This window comes from Salvelinus fontinalis, chromosome 4 (assembly GCF_029448725.1).
Source record: "Salvelinus fontinalis isolate EN_2023a chromosome 4, ASM2944872v1, whole genome shotgun sequence".
NCBI lineage: Eukaryota > Metazoa > Chordata > Actinopteri > Salmoniformes > Salmonidae > Salvelinus > Salvelinus fontinalis.
This window is the reverse complement of record NC_074668.1, coordinates 29,068,989-29,090,675: the sequence shown is the minus strand read 5'-3', so window position 1 is coordinate 29,090,675 and position 21,687 is coordinate 29,068,989. Positions and strand designations below refer to the sequence as shown.

Here is a 21,687-nt window from a genome sequence, read left to right as displayed (position 1 = left end):
GTATAACACTTGTATGTTTTATGAATTTCTATTATGAGTATTTCTGTTTTTGAATTTGGCGCTCTGCAATTTCACCAGATGTTGGCCAGGAGGGATGGTAGCGTTCCACATAACCTAGAGAGGTTAACCCTCGCAAAGCTGCCGGCCCAGACGGCATCCCTTGCCACGTCCTCAGAGCACGCACAGACCAGCTGCCTGGTGTGTTTACGGACATATTTAATCAATTCTTATCCCAGTCTGCTGTCCCCACATGCTTCAAGAGGGCCACCATTGTTCCTGTTCCCAAGAAAGCTAAGGTAACTGAGCTAAATGACTATCGCCCCGTAGCACTCACTTCCGTCATCATGAAGTGCTTTGAGAGACTAGTCAAGGACCATATCACCTCCACCCTACCTGACACCCTAGACCCACTCCAATTTGCTTGCCGCGCCAATAGGTCCACAGACGATGCAATCGCAACCACACTGCCCTAACCCATCTGTACAAGAGGAATACCTATGTGAGAATGCTGTTCATCGACTACAGCTCAGCATTTAACACCATAGTACCCTCCAAACTCATCATTAAGCTCGAGACCCTGGGTCATGACCCCGCCCTGTGCAACTGGGTCCTGGACTTCCTGACGGGCCGCCCCAAGGTGGTGAGAGTAGGAAACATCTTCACCCCGCTGATCCTCAACACTGGGGCCCCACAAGGGTGCGTTATCAGTCCTGTCCTGTATCCCTGTTCAACTATGACTGTGTGGCCATGCACGCCTCCAACTCAATCATCAAGTTTGCAGACGACACTACAGTGGTAGGCTTGATTACCAACAACAACGAGACGCCTACAGGAAGGAGGTGAGGGCCCTCGGAGTGCAGTGTCAGGAAAATAACCTCACATTCAATGTCAACAAAACAAAAGGAGATGGTTGTTGACTTCAGGAAACAGCAGAGGGAGCAGCGCCCTATCCACATTGACGGGACAGTAGTGGAGAAGGTGGAAAGTTTTAAGTTCCTTGGCATACACATCACGGACAAACTGAAATGGTCCACCCACACAGACAGCGTGGTGAAGAAGGCGCAGCAGCACCTCTTCAACCTCAGGAGGCTGAAGAAATTTGGCTTGTCACCAAAAACACTCAAACTTTTACAGATGCACAATCGAGAGCATCCTGTAGGGCTGCTCCAGAGGGTAATGAGGTCTGCACAACGCATCACCAGGGGCAAACTACCTGCCCTCCAGGACACCTACACCACCCGATGTCACAGGAAGGCCAAAAAGATCATCAAGGACAACAACCACCCGAGCCACAGCCTGTTCCCCCCCCGCTATCATCCAGAAGGCGAGGTCAGTACAGGTGCATCAAAACTGGGAACGAGAGACTGAAAAACAGCTTCTATCTCAAGAACATCAGACTGTTAAACAGCCATCACTAACATTGAGTGGCTGCTGCCAACATACTGACTCATCTCTAGCCACTTTAATAATTAAAAATTGGATGTAATAAATGTATCACTAGCCACTTTAAACAATGCCACTTTATAATGTTTACATACCCTACATTACTCATGTCATATGTACGTATATACTGTACTCTATACCATCTACTGCATCTTGCCTATGCCACTCGACCATCGCTCATCCATATATTTTTATGTACATATTCTTATTCATTCCTTTACACTTGTGTGTGTATAAGGTAGTTGTTGTGAAATTGTTAGATTACTTGTTAGATATTACTGCATTGTCGGAACTAGAAGCACAAGCATTTCACTACACTCACATTAACATCTGCTAACCATGTGTATGTGACAAATACAATTTTATTAGCGTTCTGGAAGGTTCTACCATTTCCACAGAGAAACTCTGAAGCTGTGTCAGAGTGACCATCGGGTTCTTGGTCACCTCCCTGACCAAGGCCATCTCCCCCAATTGCTCAGTTTGGCTAGTGGTCCAGCTCTAGGAAGAGACTTGGTGGTTCCAAACCTCTTCTACTTCAGAATGATGGCCACTCTGTTCTTGGGGATCATCAATGCTGCATACATTTTTTGGTACCCTTCTTCAGATCTGTGCCCCGACACAATCTTGTCTCAGAACTCTACGGACAATTAATTTAACCTCAGGGCTTGGTGTTTGCTCTGACATGCACTGTCAACTGTGGGACCTTATATAGACGGGTGTGTGCCTTTCCAAATAATGTCCACTCAATTGAATTTACGAGAGTTGGACTCCAATCAAGATGTAGAAACATTTCAAGGATGACCAATGGAAACAGGATGCACCGGAGCTCAATTTCGAGTCTCATAGCAAAGTGTCTGAATACTTCTGTTTTTAAGGTTTAAAAAAAACAACCTGTATTCACTTTGTTACTATGGGGTATTGTGTGTCGATTGATGAGGACTTTTTATTTAATTCATTTTAGAAACATGTTTGAACGTAAACAAAATGAATGCACTGTAAGCAGATTTGTGCACAAAAATTGCAGAGAAATAAACTTTGGGACATTTCTGGGATCTTTTATTTCAGCTCACGAAACATGGGACTAAAACTTTACAAGTTGCTTTTATATTTTTGTTCAGTATATAAAACACAGGACAATCGTGCCTTTGACTGCACTGCACCTTTAAGGTCTATATGTTCCGCTACAAGACCATGGTGCTTGCCTACGGAGCTGTGAGGGGAACGGCACCTCCGTACCTTCAGGCTCTGATCAGGCCCTACACCCAAACAAGGGCACTGCGTTCATCCACCTCTGGCCTGCTCGCCTCCCTACCTCTGAGGAAGTACAGTTCCCGCTCAGCCCAGTCAAAACTGTTCGCTGCTCTGGCACCCCAATGGTGGAACAAACTCCCTTACGACGCCAGGTCAGCGGAGTCAATCACCACCTTCTGGAGACACCTGAAACCCCACCTCTTTAAGGAATACCTAGGATAGGATAAAGTAATCCTTCTAACCCCCCCCCCCCCCTTAAAAGAGTTAGATGCACTATTGTAAAGTGGTTGTTCCACTGGATATCATAAGGTGAATGCACCAATTTGTAAGTCGCTCTGGATAAGAGCGTCTGCTAAATGACTTAAATGTAAATGTAAATGTAATGTAAATGTAATGTTGGAGTTAAAGCTTTATTTGAAAAGTAGGAAATTGTATGAATTTGGTCCATTAGGCTAGAGTAGGTTGCCAAGTCTCAAAAAAGTATTTTCAGTCAATCACATTTCATGGCTTTTAGAAAGGGCTCACAGAGTTTGTTTTTCCACTCACAGCTGTCCCATATTAGTAGTGAAGGTGCGCTGTTAAAGAAGCAATATAGACCAAATTGAAGGGTCTTGAGTTTTGTTTGTGTTTCTACAGTCTTTTAAAGATAGCGGCTGACTGGGACAGGCAATGTAGACTAATAACCATAACATTTTTTTAGGAAAAGCTTTAGTAAAACATGCACCTTACATCGTATTATCTTGAAACTTTCTCTGCAAAACTAACTTTCATCAAGGTTTTAACATCTACGACAGGTATTCCCAAACTGGTGTATGTAATGCCGTCTGGGGGTACGCCAAATAAAAATGTGATTCACATTAAAAATACAATTCTTCACATTTTCAAACAGTACATTTATATTTTCCAACGGGGCTATACATTTGGGTGAGTTTTTTTCCCCTCGCCTGAGTAGCCTTGTTTCACTTCCAAAAATATAATTAAACCATCTAGTGTTCAGCGAAATAACAACACAATGTCAAATACAGGTTGCCAAGTAAAATAATTAACAGAACTTAATTGTTCTGCTGACGCAGATATGGCTGGGACAATGCTGGGGGAAAAGGGCCCAAAAAATTATACAGACAATGCCTTCATCAAACACTGTTTCACGATGCATCAGTGACATGGCAGGAGATGTTTTGAAACAATTACTGCTTCGCATACTAGCAAGTGAATTATATGCATAACAGCTGGATGAGTCAACAGACTTGGCAGGCCTGGCACAGCTCCTGGTATATGTCCGTTACATTTATGGGGAGTCAATTAAGAAAGACATCCTCTTCTGGAAACCAGGACAACATGAGAGGGTATTTTTTACTGGACAGCTTTGTGACATCAAATGGACTTTGGTGGTCAAGATGTGTTGGTATCTGTACTGATGGCGCAAAAGTTATGACAGGGAGACATAGTGGAGTGGTAACGCGCGTGCAAGCAGTTGCTCCCGACGCCATTTGGGTACACTGCAGCATCCACCGAGAGGCTCTTGATGCCAAGGGAATGCCTGACAGCTTGAAAGACGTTTTGGATACTACAGTGATAATGGTTAACTTTGTTAAAGTAAGGCCCTTGAACTCTCGTGTATTTTCTGCACTATGCAATGATATGGGCAGCGACCATGTAACGCTTTTACAACATACAGAAGTGCGCTGGTTATCAAGGGGAAAAGTGTTGACACATTTTTTTTTTTTTTAATTGAGAGTCGAGCTTAAAGTTCTCTTTACTGACCATCATTTTCACTTGTCTGACCACTTGCATGATGACGAGTTTCTCACACGACTGGCCTATCTGGGTGATGTTTTTTCCTCGCCTAAATGATCTGAATCTAGGATTACAGGGACTCTGCAACTATATTCAATGTGCGGGATAAAATTGAGGCTATGATTAAGAAGTTGGAGCTCTTCTCTGTCTGCATTAACAAGGACAACACACAGGTCTTTCCATCATTGTATGATTTTTGTGTGTGCAAATGAATTCAAGCTTACATTGTAAAATGTGATATAGCGAAGCACCTGAGTGAGCTGGGTGTGCAATTACGCAGGTACTTTCCTGAAACAGAAGACACAAACAACTGGATTCGTTATCTCTTACATGCCCTGCCTCCAGTCCACTTACTGATATCTGAACAAGAGAGCCTCATCGAAATTGCAACATGTGGTTCTGTGAAAATTGAATTTAATCAGAAGCCACTGCCAGATTTCTGGATTGGTCAGTGATCAGAGTTTTTTGCCTTGGCAAATCACACTGTTAAGACACTGATGTCATTTGCAAACACGTACCTATGTGAGAGTGGATTCTCGGCCATCACTAACCTGAAAACTAAATACAGGCACAGACTGTGTGTGAAAAATGATTTAAAGACAGAGACTCTCTCCATTACAAACCAACATTGCAGAGTTATGTACATCCTTTCAAGAACACCCTTCTCATTAACCTGTGGTGAATTATTCAAACATTTTTGATGAACAAATAAGGTTTAATATGTAAGATGGCTAAATAAAGAACAAAATCATTGTTTATTATTACACTGCTCAAAAAAATAAAGGGAACAATTAAACAACACAATGTAACTCCAAGTCAATCACACTTCTGTGAAATCAAACTGTCCACTTAGGAAGCAACACTGATTGACAATAAATTGCACATGCTGTTGTGCAAATGGAATAGACAAAAGGTGGAAATTATAGGCAATTAGCAAGACACCCCCAATAAAGGAGTGGTTCTGCAGGTGGTGACCACAGACCACTTCTCAGTTCCTATGCTTCCTGGCTGATGTTTTGGTCACTTTTGAATGCTGGCGGTGCTCTCACTCTAGTGGTAGCATGAGACGGAGTCTACAACCCACACAGGTGGCTCAGGTAGTGCAGTTCATCCAGGATGGCACATCAATGCGAGCTGTGGCAAAAAAGTTTGCTGTGTCTGTCAGCGTAGTGTCCAGAGCATGGAGGCGCTACCAGGAGACAGGCCAGTACATCAGGAGACATGGAGGAGGCCAACAACCCAGCAGCAGGACCGCTACCTCCGCCTTTGTGCAAGGAGGTGCACTGCCAGAGCCCTGCAATATGACCTCCAGCAGGCCACAAATGTGCAATAGTCTCTAAAAGCACTTCATGATGACGGAAGTGAGTGCTACGGAGCGGTAGTCGTTTAGCTCAGTTACCTTAGCTTTCTTGGGAACAGGAACAATGGTGGCCCTCTTGAAACATGTGGGGACAGCAGACTGGGATAAGGATTGATTGAATATGTCCGTAAACATACCAGCCAGCTGGTCTGCGCATGCTCCGAGGACGCGGCTGGGGATGCCATCTGGGCCTGCAGCCTTGCGAGGGTTAACACGTGTAAATGTTTTACTCACGTCGGCTGCAGTGAAGGAGAGTCCGCAGGTTTTGGTAGCGACCCGTGTCAGTGGCACTGCATTGTCCTCAAAGCAGGCCAAGAAGTTGTTTAGTCTGTCTGGGAGCAAGACATCCTAGACCGCGACGGGGCTGGTTTTCTTTTTGTAATCCGTGATTGACTGTAGACCTTGCCACATACATCTCGTGTCTGAGCCGTTGAATTGCGACTCTACTTTGTCTCTATTAGAGGTCGACCGATTAATCGGAATGGCTGAATAATTAGGGCCAATTTCAAGTTTTCATAACAATCGGAAATCTGTATTTTTGGACACCGATTTGGCCGATTTTTAACATCTTTATTTAACTAGGCAAGTCAGGTAAGCACACATGCTTATTTTCAATGACGGCCTAGGAACGGTGGGTTAACTGCCTGGTTCAGGGGCAGAATGACAGATTTTTACCTTGTCAGCTCGGGGGATTCAATCTTGCAACCTTACAGTTAACTAGTCTAACGCTCTAACCACCTGATTACATTGCACTCCACGAGGAGCCTGCCTGTTACGCGAATGCAGTAGAAACCAAGGTAAGTTGCTAACTAGCATTAAACTTACCTTATGAAAAACAATCAATCATAATGACTAGTTAACTACACATTGTTGATGATATTACTAGTTTATCTAGCGTGTCCTGCGTTGCATATAATCGATGCGGTGCATATCGTTGCTCCAATGTGTACCAACCATAATGCCTTTCTTAAAATCAATACACAGAAGTATATATTTTTTAACCTGCATATTTAGCTAAAAGAAATCCAGGTTAGCAAACAATATTAACCAGGTGAAATTGTGTCACTTCTCTTGCGTTCATTGCACGCAGAGTCAGTGTATATGCAACAGTTTGGGCCGCCTAATTTGCCAGAATTTTATGTAATTATGACATAACATTGAAGGTTGTGCAATGTAACAGGAATATTTAGACTTATGGATGTCACCCTGTTAGATAAAATACGGAATGGTTCCGTATTTCACTGAAAGAATAAACGTCTTGTTTTCGAGATGATAGTTTCCGGATTCGACCATATTAATTAACTTCTTATGGCTGCAAGCCCGACGTCGGTACACTTATGACAACAGCCAGCTCAAGTGCAGGGCGCGAAATTCAAAATATATATATTTTTTAAATATTTAACTTTCACACATTAACAAGTCCAATACAGCAAATGAAAGGCACACATCTTGTGAATCCAGCCAACATGTCCGATTTTTTAAAATGTTTTACAGCGAAAACAGCACGTATATTTATGTTAGCTCACCACCAAATACAAAAAAAGGACAGACATTTTTCACAGCACAGGTAGCATGCACAAAGCCAACCTAACTAACCAAGAACCAACCAAACTAACCAACAACCAACTTCATCAGATGACAGTCTTATAACATGTTATACAATAAATCTATGTTTTGTTCAAAAACTGTGCATATTTCAGGTATAAATCATAGTTTACATTGCAGCTACAATCAGAAATTGCACCGAGAGCAGACAGAATTACAAGCCAGCAGCATACCACCCTGCATACCACTACTGGCTTGCTTCTGAAGCTAAGCAGGGTTGGTCCTGGTCAGGCCCTGGATGGGAGACCAGATGCTGCTGGAAGTGGTGTTGGAGGGCCAGTAGGAGGCACTCTTTCCTCTGGTCTAAAAAAAAAATATCCCAATGCCCCAGGGCAGTGATTGGGGACACTGTCCTGTATAGGGTGCCGTCTTTCGGATGGGACGTTAAACGGGTGTCCTGACTCTCTGAGGTCATTAAAGATCCCATGGCACTTATCGTAAGAGTAGGGGTGTTAACCCCGGTGTCCTGGCTAAATTCCCAATCTGGCCCTCAAACCATCATGGTCACCTAATAATCCCCAGTTTACAATTGGCTCATTCATCCCCCTCCTCTCCCCTGTAACTATTCCCCAGGTCGTTGCTGCAAATGAGAACGTGTTCTCAGTCAACTTACCTGGTAAAATAACGGTAAAAAATAAAATTAAAATAAAATAAAAAATAATTAGACACCAACGTCAAATACCTAATTACTCCTCATAAAACATTTCTGAAAAATACATAGTGTACAGCAAATGAAAGACAGGCATCTTGTGATTCCAGCCAATATTTCCGATTTATTAAGTGTTTTACAGCGAAAACACAATATAGCGTTATATTAGCTTACCACAATAGCCAGAAAGACAAGCCATTTCCCAGCAGTAAAAGTTAGTGATCGTAACAAACCAGTAAAAGATATATAATTTGACTAACCTCGATATTCTTTATCAGATGACAGTCCTATAACATCAGGTTATACATACACTTATGTTTTGTTCAAAAATGTGCATATTTAGAGCTGAAATCAGTGGTTATACATGTTGCTATCTTAGCTACTTTTTCCACAACGTCTAAACAGCAACGATATTTCTGACACTTTTTCTGACACACATATTTTTACCAAATAGCTATTCATAAACTAAAAAATACATGTTGTATAGGAAATGATAGATCCATTAGTTCTTAATGAAATCGCAGTGTTAGAATTCTAAAAAATAACTTCATTACGACATCCAGCTTCGGTATATCTAGAGTACCCCAAAGTTGGGCGCCGGCGACTAGTTCACATGCACGACAGATATATGAAATAGCATCATAAAATGTTTCTTACTTTTGGTGATCTTCCATCAGAATGTTGGACAAGGTGTCCTTTGTCAAGAACAATCGTTGTTTGGATTTAGAACGTCCATTTTCCCTCTCGATTTAGCAAGCACACTAGCCAAGTGGCTCGAAGCTCTCCATGTCAACAAACGGAAGAGAACGGAACACGGCAAAACTCCCGAAAAATGTTCAATAATTTGATGAAACTATATTGAAAAAACATACTTTACGATGATATGGTCACATGTATCAAATAAAATCAAAGCCGGAGATATTAGTCACCTATAACGGCAGCTAAACAGAAGGCAAATCCAAGTACCCCTTCGTGCTCTCCAAAAAACAGGAAATGGGCGGACACGTCATACAAAGAGCTTGTATTCCACTTCAGACCAAGATAAACACTAAATTTCTTCTCTCACCGCCTCTTGACATCCAGGGGAAGGTGTATGAAGTGCACGTATACTAATACGTATCATGCCCATGTATAGGCAGGAAGTAGAACAGAGTCTCGATTTCAGACTTTCCACTTCCTGGTCAGGAAGTTTGTGCCAAATGAGTTCTGTTTGACTCACAGATATAATTCAAACGGTTTTAGAAACTAGAGAGTGTTTTCTATCCAATAGTAATAATAATAATAATATGCATATTGTACGAGCAAGAATTGAGTACGAGGCCGTTTGAAATGGGCACCTTTTATCAGAGCTACTCAATACTGCCCCTGCATCCATAAAAAGTTAATGACCTAAGGCTCGTATTTCTGTGTGTTATTATGTTATAACTAAGTCTATGATTTTTATAGAGCAGTCTGACTGAGCGATGGTAGGCAGCAGCAGGCTCGTAAGCAGTCATTCAAACAGCACTTTCGTGCATTTTGCCAGAAGCTCTTCGCTGTGCTTCAAGCCTATCAACTCCCGAGATTAGGCTGGTGTAACCGATGTAAAATGGTTAGCTAGTTAGCGGGGTGCACGCTAACAGCGTTTCAAACATCACTCGCTCTGAGACTTGGAGTAGTTATTCCCCTTGCTCTGCATGGGTAACGCTGCTTCGAGGGTGGCTGTTGTCGTTGTGTTCCTAGTTTGAGCCCAGGTAGGAGCGAGGAGAGGGATGGAAGCTATACTGTTACACTGGCAATACTAAAGTGCCTACAAGAACATCCAATAGTCAAAGGTTAATGAAATACAAATGGTATAGAGAGAAATAGTCCTTTAGTTCCTATAATAACTACAACCTAAAACTTCTTACCTGGGAATATTGAAGACTCATGTTAAAAGGAACCACAGGCTTTCATATGTTCTCATGTTCTGAGCAAGGAACTTAAACGTTAGCTTTCTTACATGGCACATATTGCACTTTTACTTTCTTCTCCAACACTTTGTTTTTGCATTATTTAAACCAAATTGAACATGTTTCATTATTTATTGGAGGCTAAATTGATTTTATTGATGTATTATATTAAGTTAAAATAAGTGTTCCTTCAGTATTGTTGTAATTGACACAACACATCTCCTTCCTGGGCGGTATGACGGTTGCCTAGTTCCATGGTGTTTATACTTGAGTACTATTGTTTGTACAGGTGAACGTGGTACCTTCAGGCGTTTGGAAATTGCTCCCAAGGATGAAGCCAGGCCTTGAAATACATCTACAGGTACACCTCCAATTGACTCAAATTATGTAAATCAGACAATCAGAAGCTTCTAAAGCCATGACATAATTTTCTGGAATTGTCCATGCTGTTTAAAGGCACAGTCAACGTAGTGTATGTAAACTTCTGACCCACTGGAATTGTGATACAGTGAATTATAAGTGAAATAATCTGTCTGTAAACAATTGTTGGAAAAATTACTTGTGTACAAAGTAGATGTCTTAACCAACTTGCCAAAACTATAGTTTATTAACAAGAAATTTGTGGAGTAGTTGAAAAACGAGTTTTAATGGCTCTAACCTAAGTGTATGTAAACTTCCTACTTCAACTTTACATTCAGTAATCTTGCTCTGATGTCATCTTGAGGGTCCCAGAGATAAAAAATTATGTTTAAAATGTAGGTAATGGGTTCTACAGTTTTAACCCCTGCCCTCTCTGGCTCCACACCCACCCCGCCATCTAGATGTGTGAAAGTTAGTGTATAAGCTAATGATCCATCATTTATGACATTCCTGGGAGTGTGTAAAATTACAAAAATGATATGGTAATACAAAATGTATGTCCTCTATAGTTACGTACTTGAAAATGTATCAACTGACCAATTCGGCATATTTGGGCAGACTTGATACAAAATAATGTGCAGTATTGCAATGCTTCACTGGATCAATCTGAAACGTTGCACACACACTGTTGCCATCTAGTGGCCAAAATCTATATTGCACCTAAACTGCAATATTATATTATGGCCTTTCTCTTGCAATTCAAAGATTGAACAAAACAACACGTTTTTTTGTTTGTATTTTCTTTTACCAGATCTAATGTGTTATGTTATCCTACATTCACTTCACATTTCAACAAATTTCAAAGTGTTTCTTTTCAAACGGTATCAAGAATATGCTTATCCTTGCTTCAGGTCCTGAGCTACAGGCAGTTAGATTTGGGTGTCATTTTAGGCAAAAAAAACAACAATAAAAAGGGTTAGATCTACAATTGGTTTCTATTTTCTTTGCCAGTAGGCCTATTCTTTTTCAGTGTTATAACATCCATTATGGTTGTGGATCTGATGGATATTGATGTATTATTTGTTTGCTTCAGAAGCTTGTGCATTCACCACATTGTGTTTGCTTGTTGTAATTTTTACCCCCCATTTTTCTCGTGATTTACGATCTTGTCTCATTGCTGCATGAGCCGCAAGCCGCACTTCCCGGATGCCAGCCTGCAGAAGCCCGGCCTGCCACAAAGGAGTCGCTAGAGCGCGATGAGCCAAGTAAAGCCCCCCCCCCCCCCCCCCCCCCCCCCCGGCCAGACCCTCCCCTAACTCAGATGACGCTGGGCCAATTGTGCGCCACCGGTAATGATGCAGTGCCTCGGGAGGCATCTGAAGTCCTGGAATGTCTTTTTTAAATGAAAGACCCCTCAAATATACTGAATTGATCTAGCGTCCAGAAAAGTGGATTGGCAGTATAGGCACATGTATATTTCCTCATTTGCATATTTTGTTACAATATGTCAGAAAAAATACATACTTTTTTGTATTATATTTGTGTCTTAATTCAAATGGAACATATAAATAAATAACCTATTAGGCATAGCTGTATGAAGTAGTTTGGGGGTGGGGGTACATTGGTCTGCTAATACAGGACTTTTGTGAAAATGTTTCAACTAAATATACACTGCTCAAAAAAATAAAGGGAACACTAAAATAACACCCCCTAGATCTGAATGAATGAAATATTCTTATTAAATACTTTTTTCTTTACATAGTTGAATGTGCTGACAACTTAATCACACAAAAATTATCAATGGAAATCAAATTTATCAACCCATGGAGGTCTGGATTTGGAGTCATCCTCAAAATTAAAGTGGAAAACCACACTACAGGGTGATCCAGCTTTGATATAATGTCCTTAAACAAGTCACAATGAGGCTCAGTAGTGTGTGTGGCCTCCACATGCCTGTATGACCTCCCTGCAACGCCTGGGCATGCTCCTGACGAGGTGGCGGATGGTCTCCTGAGGGATCTCCTCCCAGACCTGGACTAAAGCATCCGCCAACTCCTGGACAGTCTGTGGTGCAACGTGGCATTGGTGGATGGAGCGAGACATGATGTCCCAGATGTGCTCAATTGGATTCAGGTCTGGGGAACGGGCGGTCCATAGCATCAATGCCTTCCTCTTGCAGGAACTGCTGACACACTCCAGCCACATGAGGTCTAGCATTGTCCTGCATTAGGAGGAACCCAGGGCCAACCGCACCAGCATATGGTCTCACAAGGGGTCTGAGGATCTCATCTCGGTACCTAATGGCAGTCAGGCTACCTCTGGCGAGCACATGGAGGGCTGTGCGGCCCCACAAAGAAATGCCACCACACACCATGACTGACCCACTGCCAAACCGGTCATGCTGGAGGATGTTGCAGGCAGCAGAACGTTCTCCACGGCGTCTCCAGACTGTCACGTCTGTCACGTGCTCAGTGTGAACCTGCTTTCATCTGTGAAGAGCACAGGGCACCAGTGGTGAATTGGCCAATCTTGGTGTTCTCTGGCAAATGCCAAACGTCCTGCACGGTGTTGGGCTGTAAGCACAACCCCCACCTGTGGATGTCGGGCCCTCATACCACCCTCATGGAGTCTGCTCAAACGGTCAGAAACAGACACATGCAAATTTGTGGCCTACTGGAGGTCATTTTGCAGGGCTCTGGCAGTGCTCCTCCTGCTCCTCCTTGCACAAAGGCGAAGGTAGCGGTCCTGTTGCTGGGTTGTTGCCCTCCTACGGCCTCCTCCACGTCTCCTCCACGTCTCCATCTCCTGTACTGGCCTGTCTCCTGGTAGCGCCTCCATGCTCTGGACACTACGCTGACAGACACAGCAAACCTTTTTGCCACAGCTCGCATTGATGTCCCATCCTGGATGAGCTGCACTACCTGAGCCACTTGTGTGGGTTGTAGACTCCGTCTCATGCTACCACTAGAGTGAGAGCACCGACAGCATTCAAAAGTGACCAAAACATCAGCCAGGAAGCATAGGAACTGAGAAGTGGTCTGTGGTCACCACCTGCAGAACCACTCCTTTATTGGGGGTGTCTTGCTAATTGCCTATAATTTTCACTTTTTGTCTATTCCATTTGCACAACAGCATGTGAAATTTATTGTCAATCAGTGTTGCTTCCTAAGTGGACAGTTTGATTTCACAGAAGTGTGATTGACTTGGAGTTACATTGTGTTGTTTAAGTGTTCCCTTTATTTTTTTGAGCAGTGTATTTGAGTGTTAACCAGCATTTGTAACTTGAGTCTGAAAATTATCTGTACAAAACAGTTAATCTGATAATACTTGTCGAATATAAAAATACCTGCTTTATATATGTTTTCCAGTTTCTTGAAATACTTTGCAAATGCCATGTTATTTGATCGAGAATTTCATGTAAATATTTTGTGTTTTTGCCCATAAATTTGTACCCTTTGATGTAAATGTTTGAGGATAGGATTTTGTTCTTCCTGGATTCCATTAGAATGACAATAGCAAAGAGAAAGTTTTACAGATTTTTTTTTTGCCTGCACTACAGACGTCTAAATCAGTCCACTAATACTAGTAAAGGCCCAGTGCACTACTTTAAAATTATATAGATTTCTTATTAATATATTTTTCATTCAAATTTGTCAGGGGGTGCTACAGCACCCTCAGCACCCCTACTATGCTATTAGGGTGTGGTGCCTGGCCTTGCATACTATTCAGGCTAACTGTAAATATGCAATCCTAAGTGCCTTCTGCTGATATTTTAAAAACATTGAAAATTACAGTACAACAATTGTGCTATGATCCATATTTTTGTTTAGATGTTATTAATGTCTATTTCAGACCCTAACATCCACAACGGAGGGTGTAACGTCCACAACGGAGGGTGTAACGTCCATAAATTGTTTTTCCTCGCTAAAGTAATAATGGAAATGAAACTCTTTAAAAATGATAGTTTTTGTGTTCAACCAAGTCTTTCCTTCAAAATGTCAATCCCTGTTTCGACTTAACACATACAAACTCAGACTTTTGCTAATATGTCTCCTCAAAAAGCGTGCCCCTTTCATGTAGCCACATGAACATCTGTAACACTTCTTATTTGCTTTACTTCCCCAAAATGTCAATATTTACAAGTCTGCTTTTTGTGGTATACACTCCCCTCCAAGGGGTATAGACAGACACATCAAAAGTTGCATTGTTATTTTGTATGTCCATTCTATGAGAAATTCAAGTTTTGATTTTGCATGCAAATGTAAAGCCCATAATGCTGGAATCGACCACGAGTAAGAAGAGATACAAAGAACTCTGATTTTAAAACGTCTTCTCGTGTTAGTTATAGATATGGCTATGTAATTGCAGGTGTTTAAAGATAACCTAGGTTGTGCTGGAACTACAGTATCTTTCCAATTGGCGAGAGATTTTCATGTGTATATTCTAAAATCTGCTTAAAACAGGTGGTTAAAATATCAGAGGACTAATATAAATACTGTACTATGCGTGCCAGTCTCTCTTGGCTGAGAGTTTAGGAGAGACTGACTGCATCACTTCTCTTTATAAGAAACAATGTGTTGAAAATACCAAATTGTTTGCATAGTCAATTTACACACAGCTCTTACACACACACTTACCCCACCAGACGTCTTTTCACAGTCCCCAAATCCAGAAGAAATTCAAGAAAGGGTACAGTATTATATAGAACCATTATTGCATGGAATTCTGTTAAATCTCATATTGCTCAAATGAACAGCAAACCTGGTTTAAAAAAAACTGTTAAAGCAACACCTCATGGCACAACGCCTCTCCCCTATTTGACCTAGATAGTTTGTGTGTATGCATTGATATGTAGGCTACATGTGCCTTTTTTAAATTAATGTAGTTCTGTTCTTGAGCTGTTCTTGTCTACTAATGTTCTGTTTTATTCTTTGTGTGGACCCCAGGAAGAATAGCTGCTGCTTTCCCAACGTCTAATGGAGATCCTAATAAAATACCAAAACCACTATGAGCATTTTCTCACCAGAGGGGTGTTTACATCAAACTGACTGTGCATGATGAAGTAGTGCACATAAAAATTACTTTTGTGGTTAAATTCCCCACTACCACTAGTTAAAAAAAAATACAACTTTCCATGACATTTTCAACTCTACTGATGGTTTTTTTTCAGTAACAATTTTGTGTTATATGGTCTTGGCGCATGCGCTCTAGCAAACAGCTCGCAGATACAGTGCGTGTATAGCCTACATGATGAGATTTATTATGGACAAGAGTGAGATTATTTTTATTTGTCAAAGGCAGCCAAGCATCAATCATCATGTCACCTAGCCCAGTGGACTAAAGGAGCCTAACATTACTCCTTATAGTCAAAGGACTTTACATGTTCTGTATAGAGAAGAATTGGCTCCGACAGCCAAATACTCCATCTAAACGTGAATCGATTGTCAATTGTGGTACGGTTTTAGAAACATAAAGCACTATACCACATCAAAATAATATCACATCAAAATAATTTCACAAATGCTAAATATACACTGTTTTAACCGGTGCTATCAGTTGCAGCCGACAGTTTTGTGGTTTCTGTCTTCCGTTTACACACAGGTGTTCGGAGACGCAGATAGCTAATTAGCACAGGTACGCATCTGTCTTCTGTAAATAAGCGATATAACAAAGAAATACGTCGGTGTGGGAACCCTATAAAAGGTGTGTAGTAATTTAACCTGTTGGTTTCTTGACAAAAAAATGTACTGCTGATATGAACGATTCCTTATTTCCACAACCAATGCATTTTAACGTTCAGAACGAGTAACACCCCTGCCATAAGATTCTTTCTTCAATAGGGTCAAGCTCATCGCTGTGCACTTTCACCACCCTGTGAAGTTAATCATAATTTCTTTAATCGGTAGCCTAAACTGCATGCTTTCTCGAGTCGTAGTGAGAGGAACACACAATATCAACATCATTGCGAAACTCCCAATTTTACTTCGATATCATACTTATATCAATATTTGCGCATAAAGGAATTTCCACCGCCATTTTTCACAAATTTTACAGGCATAAAAAACAAAACAAAAACACTTTGTCTAGTGAATTTTGCTTTGTCGACATTTTGAAAGTTTACCGACAAATTTGCTGTTTCAATCAGGCCTGTCATTATTATTTTTTTATCCAACATGTACTTTACTCTCAGAAAAAGGTTGGATGGAAAACTGGTTAGTAACACCAAAAAAAGAGATGACTTACCGTATTGAGCGAGCGCTTCACTCCAATGTGGCTACTTTGACAATAGTTTAAAATAGTTCAGCGATGCAGCTATGCAAATGTAGATGCATAAACGCGCGATAGTAAAGTAGCTCTTTTCCCAATTCAGCCAAATGGAGATGGGTAAATGGATTCTTCAATGTTGATCAAATTGAGCAAAATCAACGCTTTTTGTTAGGGAATTCCATATTTCTCATTTTCATGTCTCGCTTCTCAATTCCAACTAAACTACTGAGTTTATGGAGCTGGGTAACTCATACCCATCTCCCACCTAACAGAGAAGCCCCTTGCCGGGCCAACCCCGCCCACCACACGATTTCATTTGCGGAGGCTTTGCAGACAGATAAGCGATGAGCAAAGCGGGGTTCGTATAGCATGTTGTGTATATGGCTATGTTCAATACAAAACCGTTTTGGAACGTTGCAGATAGAAAAGAACAGACATGATTCATAGAATTAGAGGCATGATTGTTCTACATAACACATTTCTATCTGAACGTTGGCCAACGTTGTGTCTGTCCTGCTGAATGCGGACCTGGTACCCGCATGTCCCTACCTATGAAGCTAGCCACTTTAATGATTAGCAGCAAGTGGAATTTGCAGTTTACTTTCAAAATTAAAGTCCGTCGTTTGAATACGAGGCCAACGGATACAAATAGTGGAATCAAGCTATATCTGGACTAGATGATGCTGAACAAGTTTGGAATGTTGTTGCATAATTACAAATTAAGTACAATAATTAATTCGTTTGATAATAAACAGAAGAAATTGTTGAAATCCCACCGTGGATTTATTAGCAACGTTCCCTCTAAACTGTGCAACTCCTCCATGACAGCCGTGCAGAAGAAATGCCAGGCTGCGCAGAGACGCAAGAGATTGAGCTTCAATGAGTTCGCCCTATTAGTTTGCTCTATAGATCAACGTTTTTCCTCTATGATCAAATCAAAATGACATCAGCCCCTTTTTAATGGAACGAACCAAAACGAATCTAATTGTTCAAGATTTGAGTCTGTGATATTGTTCTAGGCAGAGCCAGAGAGCAACAGAGTAAGATAATGTTGACAGGAAGCCCAGGAGCGGTCTTTCAATCACCCACGATTGAATGCGCTTCTCAGATCCGTTCAGGTCGCAGAGCCGCGCTTGTGCACGTTTGTTGATATTCTTTGCTATAGCGAGTTATTAGCCCTATTATAGGTAAGTATTGGTCAGCAATGGGGAGTTACTTATTCCTATTAGACCACAAAACGTGTAGGCAACATTTCAATGTGTATTTGAAAAGGTAGCCTGGTAAGAAGCTTGTTTGTGTCTTAAATAAAGATATCAGGAGGCCTAGCTCGGGAACTTCTGAAAATTGATTTTAAAGAACTGATTCGAGCACTGAGAGATTACAAATAGCAGCCAACCATTTCAGGTCCGGTAACATCGTTGGGCCTTGGGTGTGAAAGGTTCAGCAGGCTACTGTCATTACACACCTGGCTAAAAGATTACTGTAGCTCTGTTGGAATCACTTTTATTGATAAATCTGACACCTTCTGGAAACAGAAGATACTCTACAGGAATGATGGAGTCCATCCTAATCATTTTGGCTCCTGGACTCTGTTGACACATTTCAAGGCTGCGTTGAGACCAGTGGTGACCTGTCATTTTGAGCCCCACCTTTCTAACAAAAAACTATATATATATACACTGCTCAAAAAAATAAAGGGAACACTTAAATAACACAATGTAACTCCAAGTCAATCACACTTCTGTGAAATCAAACTGTCCACTTAGGAAGCAACACTGATTGACAATAAATTTCACATGCTGTTGTGCAAATGGAATAGACAAAAGGTGGAAATTATAGGCAATTAGCAAGACACCCCCCAAAATAGGAGTGATTCTGCAGGTGGTGACCACAGACCACTTCTCAGTTCCTATGCTTCCTGGCTGATGTTTTGGTCACTTTTGAATGCTGGCGGTGCTCTCACTCTAGTGGTAGCATGAGACGGAGTCTACAACCCACACAAGTGGCTCAGGTAGTGCAGCTCATCCAGGATGGCACATCAATGCGAGCTGTGGCAAGAAGGTTTGCTGTGTCTGTCAGCGTAGTGTCCAGAGCATGGAGGCGCTACCAGGAGACAGGCCAGTACATCAGGAGATGTGGAGGAGGCCGTAGGAGGGCAACAACCCAGCAGCAGGACCGCTACCTCCGCCTTTGTGCAAGGAGGTGCACTGCCAGCGCCCTGCAAAATGACCTCCAGCAGGCCACATGTGCCTTTAGCCTCACGGTTTGTTTTTTATTGTTTTGTCGGCGTCATTTCGAATAAAAGAGAAAATGTACGCTCACAACGCTGCACCTTGGTCCACTCCTTCTTCATCAGACGAGCATGACAATGGATGAATGAATGAATATTGTATTTGTGTCAAATGGACAGTTGGCAACCCATCCCTTATGGGATTAATTGACACAAACCAACATTACAATAATTCACTGTAATTATTCAGTGATAATTCTTTCAGTGTTCTCTGCAGTGCGCATCGCATAAAGTGAATAAATTCAAGATAAAAATCAATACATAATAGTAAGGTTATCCAAACAATACTTTTATCCCTAGAGCATATACTGTACATGTACATACAGTGCATTTGGAAAGTGTTCAGATCCCTTGACTTTTTCCACATTTTGATACGTTACGGCCTTATTCTAAAATTATTTTAATATGTTTTTCCTCATCAATCTACACACAATACCCCATAATGACAAATCAAAAACAGGTTTTAGAAATGTTTGGGGGAAAAATGAAATAATCACATTTACATAAGTATTCAGACACTTTACTCAATACTTTGTTGAAGCAACTTTGGCAGCGATTACAGCATCGAGTCTTCTTGGGTATGACGCTACAAGCTTGGCACACCTGTATTTGGGGAGTTTCTCCCATTTTTCTCTGCAGACCCTCTCAAGCTCTGTCAGGTTGGATGGGGAGCGTCCCTGCACAGCTATTTTCAGGTCTCTCCAGCGATGTTTGATTGGGTTCAAGTGAGGGCTCTGGATGGGCCACTCAAGGACATTCAGAGACTTGAGCCAAAGCCACTCCTGCGTTGTCTTGGCTGTGTGCTTAGGCTCGTTGTCCTGTTGGAAGGTGAACCTTTGCCTCAATATGAGGTCTTGAGCGCTCTGTAGCAGGAGTTCAATCTTGGTTTCATTAGACAAGAGAATCTTATTTCTCATTGTCTGAGAGTCCTTTAGGTGCCCTTTGGCAAACTCCAAGCGCGCTGTCATGTGCCATTACTGAGGAGTGGCTTCTATCTGGCCACTCTACCATAAAGGCCTGATTGATGGAGTGCTGCCGACATGGTTGTCCTTCTGTAAGGTTCTCCCATCTCCACAGAGGAACTCTGGAGCTCTGTCAGAGTGACCATTGGGTTCTTGGTCGCCTCCCCGACCAAGGCCCTTCTCCCCTGATTGCTCAGTTTGACCGGGCTGCCAGCTCTAGGAAAAGACTTGGTGCTTCCAAACTTCTTCCATTTAAGAATGATGGAGGTCACTGTGTTCTTGGGGACCTTCAATATTGCAGAAAATTGTTGGTACCCTTCCCCAGATCTGTGCCTTGACACAATCCTGTCTCGGAGCTCTACGGACAATTCCTTCTACCTCATGGCTTGGTTTTTGCGCTGACGTGCACTGTCAACTGTGGGACCTTATATAGACACGTGTGCCTTTCCAAATCATGTCCAATCAATTGAATTTACCACAGGAGACTCCAATTAAGTTGTAGAAACATCTCAAGGATAATCAATGGAAACAGGATGCACCTGAGCTTAATTTCGAGTCTCATAGCAAAGGATCTGAATACTTATGTAAATAAGGTATTTATGTTTATTTTTATTAAATATGTAAAGAAAAAAACTGTTTTCGCTTTGTCATTATGGGGTACTGTGTGTATTTGTATTTATTATGAATCCCCATTAGCTGCTGCGAAAGCAGTAGCTACTCTTCCTGGGGTCCAGCAAAATTTAGGCAGTTTATACAGTTTTTAAACATTACAATACATTCACAGTTTTCACAAGACACTGTGTGCCCTCAGGCCTCTACTCCAGCACTACCACATATCTACAGTACTAAATCCATGTGTATGCATAGTGTGTGTGTGAGTGTGTGCGTGTGTGCCAATGTTTGTGTTGCTTGATGATATGATGTGTGTAGATTGATGATGACCATTTTTATTGAATCAATTTTAGAATAAGGCTGTACCATAACAAAATGTGGAAAAAGTCAAGGGGTCTGAATACTTTCCGAAATGCACTGTATATTCATTTATCTGACCCCAATCTCAAATTCACAGCAGAGCGAAGTCGGGAGAAAATAGACATATTGGATCATACAATCCATAACAATAAAGAAAACAAGTTGGAGTCTACTATTTTCCTCAAACCGCAGAGTAGGAATACACTTTTAAGCTAACCACTCGGTACACCTTACGCCTTTGATCACACCTGACAGTGACATTGCGTTTTGGTACACCAGAAGTACATTAATTTCCAACAGCATTGCATTGCAATGTGTTCTATGTGGTGCATACATTGGATGTATGAGACGTATGCATCAAATTGTATGAGTAGACTGCTTAACAGAAATGGCTGAAGAAGATTAATGTTGAACTTTTGTTGCAGACATAGCCACATTATGCTGCATACCATTTTGCGCAAAAACACTGTCGGTGTGATCTAGGCATTAAGAGGAACATACCGGTGGGTCAATTCCTAAGACTCCTTCCTAACTGTAGTACACACATAGATTTCGAGCACAAAGCTAATGATAAGCACACCAGTTTCCTGTGATGATTAGAATGTCATACAAATGTCATACAAAACGCCCCCACTTTTTTTTCTTCCAAGGAGTACAGCCCATGTGCCGGTAGCTCAAATCCATTGTATTGAAGCAGTGGAACACCCTCAACAGTTATCCAAATCTATGAGCGTTCACAACATTGCCGATTCCGTTACGCACAGCATACAGCGTGACACTTGGCTCCCAGGCCCGCCCAA

General features: G+C 41.7%; 1 protein-coding gene across 1 annotated transcript in view; it reads right to left on the bottom strand.

Moving 5' to 3' along the window:
* Positions 1–16,911, bottom strand: part of LOC129853477 (neuropeptide FF receptor 1-like) — a 57,653-nt gene extending 40,742 nt beyond the window's left edge. The window contains exon 1 of the mRNA XM_055919570.1: positions 16,640–16,911. The gene's annotated coding sequence lies outside the window, so the exon portion shown is untranslated. The remainder of the gene's footprint in view (positions 1–16,639) is intronic.
* Between the last annotated feature and the right edge of the window lie 4,776 nt (positions 16,912–21,687).